This window comes from Sminthopsis crassicaudata, chromosome 2 (assembly GCF_048593235.1).
Source record: "Sminthopsis crassicaudata isolate SCR6 chromosome 2, ASM4859323v1, whole genome shotgun sequence".
Classification (NCBI taxonomy): Eukaryota; Metazoa; Chordata; class Mammalia; order Dasyuromorphia; family Dasyuridae; genus Sminthopsis; species Sminthopsis crassicaudata.
This window is the reverse complement of record NC_133618.1, coordinates 451790098-451803984: the sequence shown is the minus strand read 5'-3', so window position 1 is coordinate 451803984 and position 13887 is coordinate 451790098.

The following is a 13887-nucleotide window of genomic DNA, read 5'->3' as shown; positions in this document are numbered from 1 at the left end:
TATAAAGATAATCAAGTATGAATGACTTTTAATAACTCTGATCAATACAATGACCAAAATACTCATGATAAAAAAAATTCATCTGTCAACCACCAGATAGAGAACTGATGTTGTCAGACTACATATTGAAGTATATTTTCTTTTCTCTTTCTTTCTTTCTTTCTCTGTGTTTTTTCCCCTGGAACATGCCTAATGTGGACATTTGTTTCCCATGGTGACTATTTGTAATGTCTTTTGTATTTCTTGCTTCCTCAATGGGTGAGTGAAGGAAGGGAAACCAAAGCTAAAAATTAAATTAAATTAAATGGATAAAATTAAAATAAAACCTTGTTTATATAGCAGTGAAAATAAAATTTTCTCTTCCTAGTACTTGAAATACATGTGGGGAGTGTGTATCTCAAATCCCAGCTTTCCCTAGATGTTTCAGGAATTAGAATTGGAAAATTTTACTAACACTGATCAGCTACTTTAGGGAGAATTACTACAGTGACCTGAAAGACTTTTGGGACAGAGGGTGAAATGCTTAGTGTTATACTGGGGCCAGCTCAAGGTGTAACCATTTACACTTTAGAAATTGGCTTGATTTTTTGCAAAACTTAGGTTCCAATTCCCCTTTTCCCCTACCTCCTCCCCTAGATGGCTAGTAATCCAATATATGTTAAATCCAATATATGTGTACATATTTATGCAATCATCTTGCTGCACAAGAAAAATCAAATCAAAAAGGGAAAAATTGAGAAAGAAAATAAAATGCAAGCAATGACAAAAAGAGTGAAAATGCTATGTTATGAACCACACATAGTCTTCTCTGTGTGTAGATGGCTCCCTTCATCACAAGATCATTGGAACTGATCTGAATCATCTCAAAGAGCCACATCCATCAGAATTGATCATCATATAATTTTGTGGTTGCCATGGGTTCTGCTCCTGGTTCTGCTTATTTCACTTAGCTTCAGGTCATGCAAGTCTCTCCAGGCCTTTCTGAAATCATCCTGCTGATCATTTTTTATAGAACAATAATATTCCATAACATTTATATAAAAATTTATTCAGTCATTCTCCAACTGATGGACATCCACTCAGTTTCCAGTTTCTGGCAAGACAAAAATTCAAGATGAATGACATTCTCCTGAGACAGAGGATGACTTTGACATCCTTAATGTTTAACCAAACTCAAGTTCTCTTACTCTTTCAGTGACCTTCATAGCTGTTGGAATATATTTTTCTCATATACTCATTCCACCAGGAATAATACTCCCTTAATTCACTGACAAGTTTGAAGCCTGTTACTCTCCTCCTAGTTTAGCAATGAAGATGAGAAGAAAAGTAGCCAGTGTAGATTACTAGTCAGGGGTCTCAGGAACTAAACAGTGCAAAAGAAGACTTCTGGAAAAAATGGAGCTGTTTTTTAAATTATAATACTGGTGTAAAGGAGAGAGAGTTTTCTGAAAAAGGAAATGAAAGCTGTTTGTTGGAATTTTAAGAGGACTGTAAGAAGGTAGACTGATTACAAAGAATTTACTTTAATTTATAAGAAATCAAGCCATTCTCCAATTGATAAATGGTCAAAGGATATGAACAGACAATTTTCAGATGATGAAATTAAAACTATTTCCACTCATATGAAAGAGTGTTCCGAATCACTATTGATCAGAGAAATGCAAATTAAGACAACTCTGAGATATCATGACACACCTGTCAGATTGGCTAAGATGACAGGAACTAATAATGATGAATGTTGGAGGGGCTGTGGGAAAACTGGGACACTGATGCATTGTTGATGGAGTTGTGAAAGAATCCAACCATTCTGGAGAGCAATTTGGAATTATGCTCAAAAATTTATCAAAATGTGCATACCCTTTGACCCAGAAGTGCTACTACTGGGCTTATACCCCAAGGAAATACTAAAGAAGGGAAAGGGATCTGTATGTGCCAAAATGTTTGTGGCAGCCCTTTTTGTAGTGGCTAGAAACTGGAAAATGAATGGATGCCCATCAATTGGAAAATGGTTGGGTAAATTATGGTATATGAAGGTTATGGAATATTATTGTTCTGTAAGAAATGACCAGCAGAAGGAAATCAGAGAGGTTTGGAGAGACTGACATGAACTGATGCTGAGTGAAATGAGCAGAACTAGAAGATCGCTGTACACTTCAATGTTGTATGAGGATGTATTCTGATGGAAGTGGATATCTTCAACATAGAGAAGAGCTAATCCAATTCCAATTGACTAATGATGGACAGAATCAGCTACACCCAGAAAAGGGACACTGGGAAATGAGTATAAACTGAGAGCATTGTTTTTTTTTTTTTTTTTTGGTTTTTTTTTTGTTTTTTGTTTTGTTTTGTTTCTCTTCCCAGATTATTTTTACCCTGCGAATACAATCCTTCCTTTGCAACAACAACAACAAAATTCGGTTCTGCACATATATATTGTACATAAGATATACTATGAGATATTTAATATATATGGGAATGCCTGCCATCTAGGGGAGGGGGTGGAGGGAAGGAGGGGAAAAACTCGGAACAGAAGGGAGTACAAGGGATAATGTTGTAAAAAAAAACAAAAAAAAACTACCTATACATATGTACTGTCAAAGAAAATGTTATAATTATAAAAATTAATAAAAAAATGTTCAAAAAAAAAAAGAAGGTAGACTGATGAACAAAGGTAAGGGACCTAATAATAGGAAACAATGAATAATTTGTTCCTACTTTGAGCCTTATGAATCTACCCACTTAGAAGTAAATGATGTAGTTTAGTCATATTGTGCCATTCTCCAATGAAAAAGAGGAAACTGGAATAACTAGAATTACTGATGGATGTGTGAATGTAGCAATACCCTTCCCCATATACACACATACCAAAGGAAATTCTCTACCCACTGTGTTCATCTTTATCATGATTAGTGTATTCAGAAATTTTGTTGGACAGTTTTCACAAGAGGAAATATCAGCCACGACGTGAAAATGCTCACAGTAAAAGAGATGAAAATCAAAACAATTTTCATTTCCATCAGATTAACTAAGATAACAAAATACAAAAATGAAACCTGTTGAAGGAGCTGTAGGGGGAAATAGATTAACACACTATTAGTGAAACTGTGAATTTGCCCAAAGGTTCTGGAAAACAATTGGCCTTTATATATCATCATTAAACTGAAGATACCAAGTGATTCTACTATTATATATATATATCCCAAGGAGGTCAAAGACAGAAGGAAAAATCCCAAATATACAAAAATATTTGTAGCAGCACTTTTTGTGAGAACAAAGAACTAGAAACAAAGTGGGTGCCCATTAACAGGGATTTGACTGAAAAAATTGGTATATATAACTGTAATGGAAAATTACTTTGTCTTAAGGAATGATAAATCTGAAGAAGTTAGAGAAACTTGGGAAAACTTATATGAGCTGATGCAGATCACTGTTTTCAGAAGCAATAGAATTTATGCAATGGGCATAATGATGCATATGAGATGAATTGATGAAAAGGGAAGTAAATGGAATTAGGAGACTGGTGACTGCAATAAGGTAAATGGAAAGAACAACATTTTTTAAAAAATCAAAACAGCATAATTATAATGACCAAAGTTATTTCCAAAAAGAGAGATAAAAATACAGTCCTCTCTCCTTTCTTTGAAGAGGTGAAAAACTAACTACATGGAAAATTGTACATAACGTAGAACTTGTTTGACGTGTTGGTTAGTTTTTGTTGTTATTTTTGTTCTTTTGTCTTAAGGTTCAGTTTTCTCAATTGGGGAGTGGGGTGTTATACTGGGAAATGAAGGCCGCTAGGTGGCGCAGTAGATAGAATGCTTGACAGACACTGGAATTCAAATCTAGTCTCAGATGCTGCCTGTCTAATCAAACTTGGGCAAGTCACTTAAGCTTGGCTCGGTTTTCTTATCTGTAAAATGGGGATAATAATAGCACTTCCTCCCCAGAGTTGTTGTGAGGATCAAATGAGAATATTATTTGTAAAGAGCTTCACACACTTAAAAGTGCTATATAAATGTTAGCTATTATTGCATAAAAGGAAAGATATCAATAGTTGCTTCTAAAAGATTAGTAATTTGTATCCAAGACTATTTTGTGTAAACAATTTGTGGTTTTTGAATGGAGGCGTTGAAGCATGAGCAAGGTAAGGCTGACATTTGCTAAAAACAAAGCAGGCCAAGTTTACTTGACATGACCATTGCCCCAGCTTCTCCAAGTTAAGGTAAAAGTTATGTGCAGTGTGACCTCAATCCTATAATACCAAGGCATGTTGGGAAGGGCTGAGAACAATGAGTCAGGGTTTGGCCTCTAATATTAATCATCTTAAGACCTTTGGTGATAGGGACTAATTTCTTAGAAGGAAAGGAAGGGTGTGATTCACCAAGAAAAACAGAATTTTAAAGCTGGAAGATATTCTAGAACATAGACTGTCAAAGTTGGGAAGGATCTTAGAGATTTTTTTAGTCCATCCTCTTCATTTTAAGGAGAAGAAAACTGAAACCTTGAGAGGGAAAAGTATCATACCCAAGGTCACACCAAAAGTTAGGAAAAAAGCTGGGAAAAGGAACAAAGGCCTCCTAACTCCTAGGCCACAGCTCTTCAGATGGTCCTAGATATCTTCCTCAAAAGCTCCTTTGCCTATTCCTGAATGTAGCACTGGATCATTCCCACTATTTATCACTTTAACTCCTATACATGCTAATGAATGAAGATGGAGAAAATTACTTATCCTTTCTGACTAGATGGGATGGATCTACTATTTTATGTTACCTAACCTCAACTGGACCCTCACTGCTGCTAAGCAATCCTACTATTCCTTTTTTTTTTTTTTTAATCAACTCACTATCTCATTTTCTTTTTCTTTTTTTGTTTTTAATGATTTAAAAAAAAAAAAAATTTATTTATTGTTATAATTATAACATTTTCTTTGACAGTATATATGCATAGGTAATTTTTTTTTTTTACAACATTATCCCTTGTACTCCCTTTTGTTTCGAAGTTTTTCCCCTCTTTTCCTCCACCCCCTCCCCTAGATGGCAGGCATTCCTATACATATTAAATATCTTATAGTATATCCTAGGTACTATCTCATTTTCCATGGTAGCTTTTCAAAATCTTTTTATTCCCACTCAACCCTCCCATGGCTCCTTCTGTCCCCACTTTCTCAGCTGAAAACCTTGCCTCATATTTTACAGTAAAAAAAAAAAAAAAAATGAGGCCATGAACTCCTTCTTTTCCCCTTCTCTGTATCTTCTACTACTCAGATACCTTCTGCCACGAGTTCTTCACTCCTGCCTCATAGGATAAAGTAACCTTATTCCTTGCCAAGGCTAACCCCTCTACTTGATCTAGTGATCTCATTCCATCACTCCTCTTCCAACATATTGTCCCTTCTGTAATTCCTCATTTTTTCACTCTTTGTTCAACCTCTTCCTGTCTGCTGGCTCATGCTTCTGTCTTTCCTATTATTAAAAAAAAAAAAAAAAAAAAAACCCTTTACTGGACCCTTCTACCCCCCTTCATTGTCTTTTATCTCTGCTGCCTTTTATAGCCAAATTCCTCAAAAAGGCTTTTTTATTACAATTGCTACTATTTTCTCTCTTCTCACTCTCTTCTTAATCCCTTACAGTATAGTTTCCAATTTTATCATTCTACCAAAATTATCCTCTCCAATTTATTAGTGATTTTAATTGCCAAATTCAATGATCTTTTCTTAATCTCCTTGGACTTTCTGCATTTTTTGACACTGTTGATACATTGATATTCTCTTCTCTAGATTTTCATAATCTCTCTCTCTCTCTCTCTCTCTCTCTCTCTCTCTCTCTCTCTCTCTGTCTCTCTGTCTCTCTCTTATAGATGTTCTTTGGCTATTTTCTCCTGGGTCCTCTTCCCTTTTCCTTTTATATTACTTATATTATATCAGCTCCCATGAAATCAGTTATCATCTTTATGCTAATAATTCTCAAATCTTTCTAACTTGCTCATTTTGTGACTATCTTCAATAAATGATATCTCGGAAAAAAAAATAAAAAAGACTTCCAATCTTTCTTTCCTAACTTTCCATTTAAAGCCTCTCTCCTTTCTATATTCCCTACTACTGTAGAGAGCAACACCTTCAGGCTCACAACCTAGAAGTCATCCTGGATCCCTCACTATTTCTCACCCCTCCCATATCTAATCTAATCTAAAGATCTGCCAATTTCACCTTTGCAATATCTCTTGATTATTCCCCTTCCCTTCTCTCCTCTGATATTACTAATACTCTGGTGCAAGCCCTCATCACCTCATACTTAGATTATTGCAATAGCTTTAAGTCTTTCCCCATTCCTTCATTCAGCCACTAAAGTAATTTTCCTAAAGCATTGGTGAGATCATGTCACCCTTTCACCCAATAAACTTCAGTGGTTTCTTGTGCCTTCAGGATAAAATACAAAATGCTCATTTTGACACTCAGAGTCTTTCATAACCAAGTCCCCTCCTATCTTTTTAGTTTTCTCATTGATATGTACTTCTCAATCTCTTGACACTAGCTTCCTGGATGTTTCACAAATAAGACATTCCATTTCTCTGCTCCAAGCATTCTCTTGGGCTATTCCCATGTCAGGAAGGATCTCCCTCTCCTTCTCTGACTACAGACCGCCTGGCTGTCTTTAAGTCCAACTAAAACCCCACTTCCTACAGGAAGTCTTTTCCAACCCCTCTCAATTCCAGTGCTTTCCCTCTTTTAATTATTTCTATTTATCCTGTTGGTAGCTTGCTTTGCATATATTTGCATGTTGTTCCTCCTGTTAGAGAGTAAGCTTCTTTATTTCCCCCTGAGGCAATTGGGGTTAAGTGACTTGCCCAAGGTCATACAGCTAGGAAGTGTTAATTGTGTGAGGGCAAATTTGAACTCAGGTCCTCCTGACTTCAGGGCTAGTGCTCTATCCACTGCACCACCTAGCTGCCCCTAGATGGTAAGCTTTTTGAGGGCAAACTGTCTTTTGTCTCTTTTTATATCCCTAGTGTGTAACAGAGTGCCTGGTATGCAATAGGAGCTTAATAAATGTTGATTAATTGGTTGCCTGATTGGAGTAGGAAAAGCCCTAAACTTATGGTAGGAGGTTCTGGATTTGAATCTTGATTCTTACATTTCCTGTCATTTTTCCTTTCTGAGTTTCATTTTCCTTCTTTACAAAATGGAAGATAATAATATATGGATTATCTGCCTCACAAAATTTTTAACCTAACATTTATCAAGGGTGTACTGTGTCCAAGGCACTTTATTTGGCCTGGAGAATATTAGAAAAATAAAGCAGTTCTGGTAAGGAGCCTACATTCTACTGTGGAGACACTGCATGTATACAGAGAAGTAAATGTTAAGGGAGGGAAAGGAGAGGAAGGGGAATAAGGAAAGAGGAAGAAAGGAGAAGGGGAGGGGGAAAGAAACAGAGAGTGAAAACATAGAGAGAAAAGAGAGAAAAAGGAGAAAAGGAGAAAGAGTGAAAGAGAAAAAGATAGGGAGACAGGGAGGAAGAAAGGATGAGAGAAGGGGAGGGAAAGAGAGAGAGAAACAGAAATAGGGAGAGTAAAATGGAAAGGAAAGGGAGAGAAAGAAAGAGAAATATGAAGGTGGGAGATAACATCTGAGATGGGAAGGAAGTATTTTGTAAACTTTATAAATGTGAATTGTTATTAATACTATTGCTGTTCAAGCAGAGGCTCCCCCACACCACCTGCACCCTCCCCTTCCCTCCACTGGGTTAGAACTTCAGACCCTTCCTGTTCTTTCCCCTTCAGGGCCTCACCTCTGTTGGGTACTCCCTTTAGAGAAAGCCTTGGTCCACTGCATCTCTGGGTATGTAAATAATTCACATTCAGGCACCGATCCCTCTCTTTCTCCCCCCTTTCCTCTCCCAGCTGTTCCCTGGGGGATACTAACGATGTGTCCATGTCAGGCAGATGGGCTCATTAGCTGCACCAGGGTCGACTCTCACTCCTTTATTCTCCCTGCTCAGGCAGATGAGATCAGCTTCCTCAGGGGTTTGGGCCTTATCTCAGCCACCAGGTCACTGCAGGTGGGGGGAGGGAAAAGAAGAGGAGGGTTACATCTGGCACAGTCCCTGCTCCACCAGCTGCTGCTGGGGTCTCAGCCCTCCTGCCGTGCCCTGAGCCAGTAGTGATAATAGTGCCACCTATTTCTTCTACTTTCCAAACAACAATAATACAGCCTGGCTATATTCGTACTTTTAAAAATGCTTTCCTCACCACATCTTTCAATCAAATAGAAAAGGCAGGAAAGGGAAAGGGATTTGTCTAAAGTACTAGAGATAGTTGTGACAAGATCAGGACTTGAAGCTGGCTTTTCTAAATCTTTCCACCACAAAGAAGTTGTCTCCTTCTTTTACAAATGAAGGAACAGGTGTAGTCTTGCCTCAAGTGATGTAGTCTGGCAAGACTTGGTCCCTCATAAGGCAGAAATAGCTAGAATGACTGATGAATCCATTAAGTAGAGCCTTGGACATCAAAGGAATTCTACCAGTACCTAAGTTCATCCTTATCTAACCTACCCTACATCAGTGGCTTCAAAGGTGGCTAGGACTGATGAGTTTATAAAGGCTACAACTCTCTTTGTCTTGCTACTGTTGTTCAGTCATGCCTTACTCTGTGGATTTTGTTGACTTTAGTATTAACTTCCTCAGATCCTGACTTCCTTTGGGCCCTCAGAATTAGGCTAAAAAGGGCTGGTTAATTCTTCATCTTTCTAAATCAAAACCAATATTGAAACCCAGATGGTGATGAGTCAGCCAGGATGGACCCATCCATAATATGCTCTGTCTACTTGAATACACAACCAATAAAACTTATATTTTAAATCAGATCAATTAAATATATATCTGCTTTTTGAAATTGAGGATTTTACTGCCAGACCAAGTCACACAGGTCTTCTGAGTCTGAGTCATTCAGTCATAGAATGAAATCAGCCATGACAAACCCCTTATTTTAAGGATGAGATTAGGTAATTTGCTCACACAGGCATTTAATGACAGATTCTCTGATTCCGAATCCAGAACGCTTTCCACCATCTCATTCTGCTTCTCAACTAATAGGGCATCTTTCAGGAAGTCATTTAACTACTCTTGACCTTCATTTCCTTCTCTGGAAAATGGAAATAATCCTGGACCTTTTTACTTCATTGGGATATTGAGAGAAGGTATTGTAATCATTTTGAAGGCATACAAATCTAGGACTTCTACATCTATAACGGTGAGGTGATAAATGCTCTTAGAACCATCACTGACTGGCTCTGGGCTGGAGGCACATCTCTGGTCCCTCTTCTGTAAAATGAGGAGATTGGACTAAATTGTCTCTAAGGTGATTTCCCACAGCTGATTTCTGTCTTAGTAATGATTTACTTCACCACAACTCCCTCAACCAACGTGATCTCTCTCTGATGAATCCTGGTCTACAAAGGACTTAGAAGAACTTAAGAGTAAGCAGCTTTAACCCTGTTCCCAGCTTCTACTTTCCCTCTATTCCAACTCCTCCCAGTAGCCCTTGATGAAGCCACAGACAGACAGATGGGTGAGCTGCAGCTAGGCATCTGGACTGGGCTGCCAAAGCTGTTGGACTTTTGGGGGAGAGAATTATCAGGAGAGGTCATTACCACCTCCTTGGTTTCTAGAATGCTCATTAAAAATCCCAAGATAGTGAGGCTTCCAGGAGCTGGGGTTAGAGGTCAAAGGGAAGAGAGACTGGTACCAAATGTTTCCTCCTCCCCTTAGATCTATTTATAGGTCAAACTAGTTGGGGGATGGAGAAGCTCAGTTTGAGTTAAAGCATAAAAGCTAACCATGGAAGAGATAAGAAATCATGAATGTCAGAACATGAAGAGACCTTAGGAGCCATTTGCTCAACATTTAAAAGTTCTATATATCACATTATGATTACAAAGTTCACCCATATTATGATACTATAGCTCTATTTTTAATCTTCACAAGAGTCCTGCAAAGTAGGTTGTGAAATAATTGTTATTTCCATTTATAGATAGGAAACTGAGGCTCAGAAGGATAAGTGATTTGTCAAAATTACATAGCAATTAATTGATATAACTAGAACTAGAACCCAGGTTGTTTTTCTCTAAATCCAAACTTTTCCCTTTATGTTGTCCAATATGGTCTTAGAATATTTCTGTAATCTTCTCTTGCCTCTATTCCAATATTCTCCTGTACTCCTAGATAAATGCCCTATTCACATTTCTACTCTCATGCCCTAGAATGTCTTTCTCCCTGCGTTTGGTTTAACTCAAATCCTACTCATACTTCAAGACTAAATTCAGATCTCACCTTTGTCCCTCCTATAGCACTTCCAAACTTCTTAAAATACTTAATAAGAATAATAATAGTTCACATGTATACAGGACTTGGCTCACCAATTTCCTTACCCCCCCAAAAAAAAATTCCATAAAACTGGTAGAACAGGGATTATTATCCTCTTTTGTTAGAGATTCAATTCAAACAGCATATATTAAGTGCCTATTATATGCAGAGCAAATAATAATTCATATTTGTATTGTATTTTATGGTCTATAAAGTGCTTTTTACATAATCGAGATACTTAACATACACACACACACACACACACACACACACACATATACATACATATATAAAATTACTTCAGTTTCACAGGTGAGGAATGGAAGCCCAGAGGGGTAAAGTAATTTGCTGAAGATCATACAGCTAATGCCTGGTAGAAGTGAGACTTTAACCTAAACTTTCTGACTACCAGTTCAGACTGCTTAGATTTATTAATTACTACATATATAGGTACTTACGTATTTTTTCCCAATAGAAAATGATGTTATTTATCAGAAAACATTATACCTCCTAACCACTTACACTTAATTCTATTTTCTTCCTTGGCTGCTGCATCTTCATATCTACATAGATACACTAATAGTTTCTGTTCCCATGGGCAACTCATGGAAAATGATAAAGTTGAGTGAGAATATCCAGTAGTCATTTCAAATTCAATATTTTGAAAACAGAGTTCATTATCTTTCTCCAAAAATTCACCCGTTTGATTTTCCCAGCATCCTTCTAGTCATCCAGAATGAACTCTCGCTATCATCCGTAATGCCTTACTCTCACTTAACCTGCACATTACAGCACTTGCCAAATCTTGTCATTTTGATCTTTCCCTGATACACCTATTTCTCTCCACTCACACAGCCACCAGCTTAGTGAAACCTCAAATGACCTCTTCCCTGAACTATTGCAAAAATTTTGAACTGGTCTTCCAGCCCCAAGTCACTCTTTATTCTAAATCATCTTGTACAAAGCAGTTGAGCATAGGTTTGACCTTACCTCTTCATTCCCCTGCCCCATTCCATTAAGCATAAGTCCCAGTGACTCCTTAGTATCACTCAAATGAAATCTAAACTCCTCTGCTTGGCATTTGAAGCTCTTCACAACTGGGTTCCTTCCTATCTTTACAGTCTACTTACATATCACTCCCACCCATGCTCTTTATGGTTCAGTCATACAGTCTTACTTGCTGTTCCTCACATATAATACTCTACCATCTCAGTGGCTGTCCTTCTTGTCACAAACCCACTCTTTCATCACTGCACCTCCTGGAATCACTCATTGCTCTCAAGACTCAGTTCAAGGACAACCTTCTTTGGGATACTTTTCTTGTTTCCCTGAGCCTTCCCTTTCAAGGTTGCTTGAAATTTGATTTGTATGTGTCTCATAGATACTTTTAAATATGTGCCTGCTGCCTCTCCCATTACAGTGAAATCTTGGGGACAGAAACTATTTAATTTTGATTTTTATATACCCAGTTCATAATACAGTACTACATTGCTTAATAAGTGCTTTCTGATTGATTCATTTCAGACAGTCTATGTTCTCTTTACTGTTCTAACATTCTGTGATTTCATTCATATCTTCTGACACTTTGGCAGCCAATTCCAGACTCCCTTTTCTGTTGTATCTGTGGTGCAACTGCCTCACTGCCCTCGAATCTGTCCCCAAAAGTGGATAGCAGTTATTTCTGAGGTGGCCTCCAAAGGTCCCCTAGGAATTTCAAAGATGAGTCTGAAGAAGTGTTAGACTTTTTGAAGATATGTGACACATGGATGACTCATGAGGTCAGGAGGTAACATGTTTCGTCCCCTATCCACACCCCAGACCTAGATACAATCTTATGTTCCTATCACCTATATAGTTGGTAACTCACAACTGTCCTTTGAGTGTGGAACACCAACATCAAATCTGCAGGGCTCTACCAGGTCTCTACTTTCCTACCTCCATCTCCAGAGTCTATCAGCAAAAGTCCATAGCAGTCCACAACAACCAATTTGTGAGTATCCTGCAGCTGTCCCTTGGATGTCGACCACCAACATGGATTCAGCAGGGGAAAGCTCTCTCAGTTCACTACCTTCCCCTCCTCCATCTCGAGAGATTGTCAGCAACAGCTGGGTCTGGCACAGCCCCCAGGCATGGCACTAAGCCAAAATGGGCCCACACTGGGGGAGCATCAGCTGGGAGGAAGTCAGGCAGGCAGGCAGGCAGGCAGGCAGGCAGGCAGAGGCTTTCTGCTGACTGGGAGACTGCTACAGAACTCTGGGAACTGCTATCTCTCTCACCCAGCAGCTCAAGACTACTCTTGGAACTTTTCTATAGGGAAACCTCCTCTCCTCTGTTATAAAGCTCAGAAAGGTGTCTTGACCTGTGAGTAGGAATTTGGAGAGCGGGAGCATTGAACCGTTCAATGTCCTCCAATCAGAGATATGAGTGACAGCTCAAGGAGAAGTTTCTACCTACCAAAACGGAAGGGGAAGTGGGTGTTCCTCCAATATCTACTGACCTAGGGTATAGTCTAAGATGCCTGATGCTGAGAGATGATAGTAGAGAGTGTTATCAGCAATTCTAATCTCTAACTCTAGGGGAAACAGCAATTGTTCTGCCTTTCCTCCTTTGGGTAGTGTGAGGTCCCTGAAAGTCCACTAGTTTAAGAGTTGTGAAACTTGAATTCTGGTCCTGATTCTTTCTTTTAATTTAACCCTGTGTGAGGTGAGTCTTCGGAAGTCACTTCCCTCTCTGACTTAGTTTTCTCAGTCTAATTGGATTAGATCTAGGGGCACTTAACTTGGAGTTCATGAACCACCAACAGATTGTGAATAGATTTCAAAGGCTCTGAGTTTGTTTTATATTTTGGAAATTGCATTTTCTTTGTGATATTATTTTAAAATGTATTCTAAAACATTCCGAAAAGTGGTCTATAGCCATCACCAGACTGTCAATGGGTGGTCCATGACCCAAAAAATTTAAAAATACCTGGACTAGTTGACATAATGGATACTGGGAATGGGAAAAGTTCTAGACTTGGAGCTAGGGGATCTGGTTCAAATCCCTCCCCAAACATTTACTGGTTGTATGACCATGGGGAATCCACTACTTCAGTTTTGTCATTTATACAATGTAGATAATAGTATTTGTACTATCTACCAGAGTTGTTTTAGGAAAACACTTTGTAAACCTCACTGCTACAGAAATTTTTTTAGAGTCCTTACAATCCGAATGTATTCTAAAGTTATTTTGGGAAAGAGGATTAGTGACTTGTGATTTTAATTGTATAAGGAGTTGTTAGTGAGGAAACTCTTTACCATTGGAAACCAGCACCTAGTATTAGAGAATTCTAAAGTTATAGGATGATAAATTTAAAGCAGGAAGAAACCTTAGGGATCATTTAATTTAATCCCTTCATTTTACAGAAAACTGACTCTGGGAGGTGAAATTATTTGACGAAGGTCATATTGAGAGAAGAGCCAAGATTTAAACACAGGTCCTACTACTACAAATGCAATTCCCTTTCAACTACACTGGGTGGTTCTGTCAC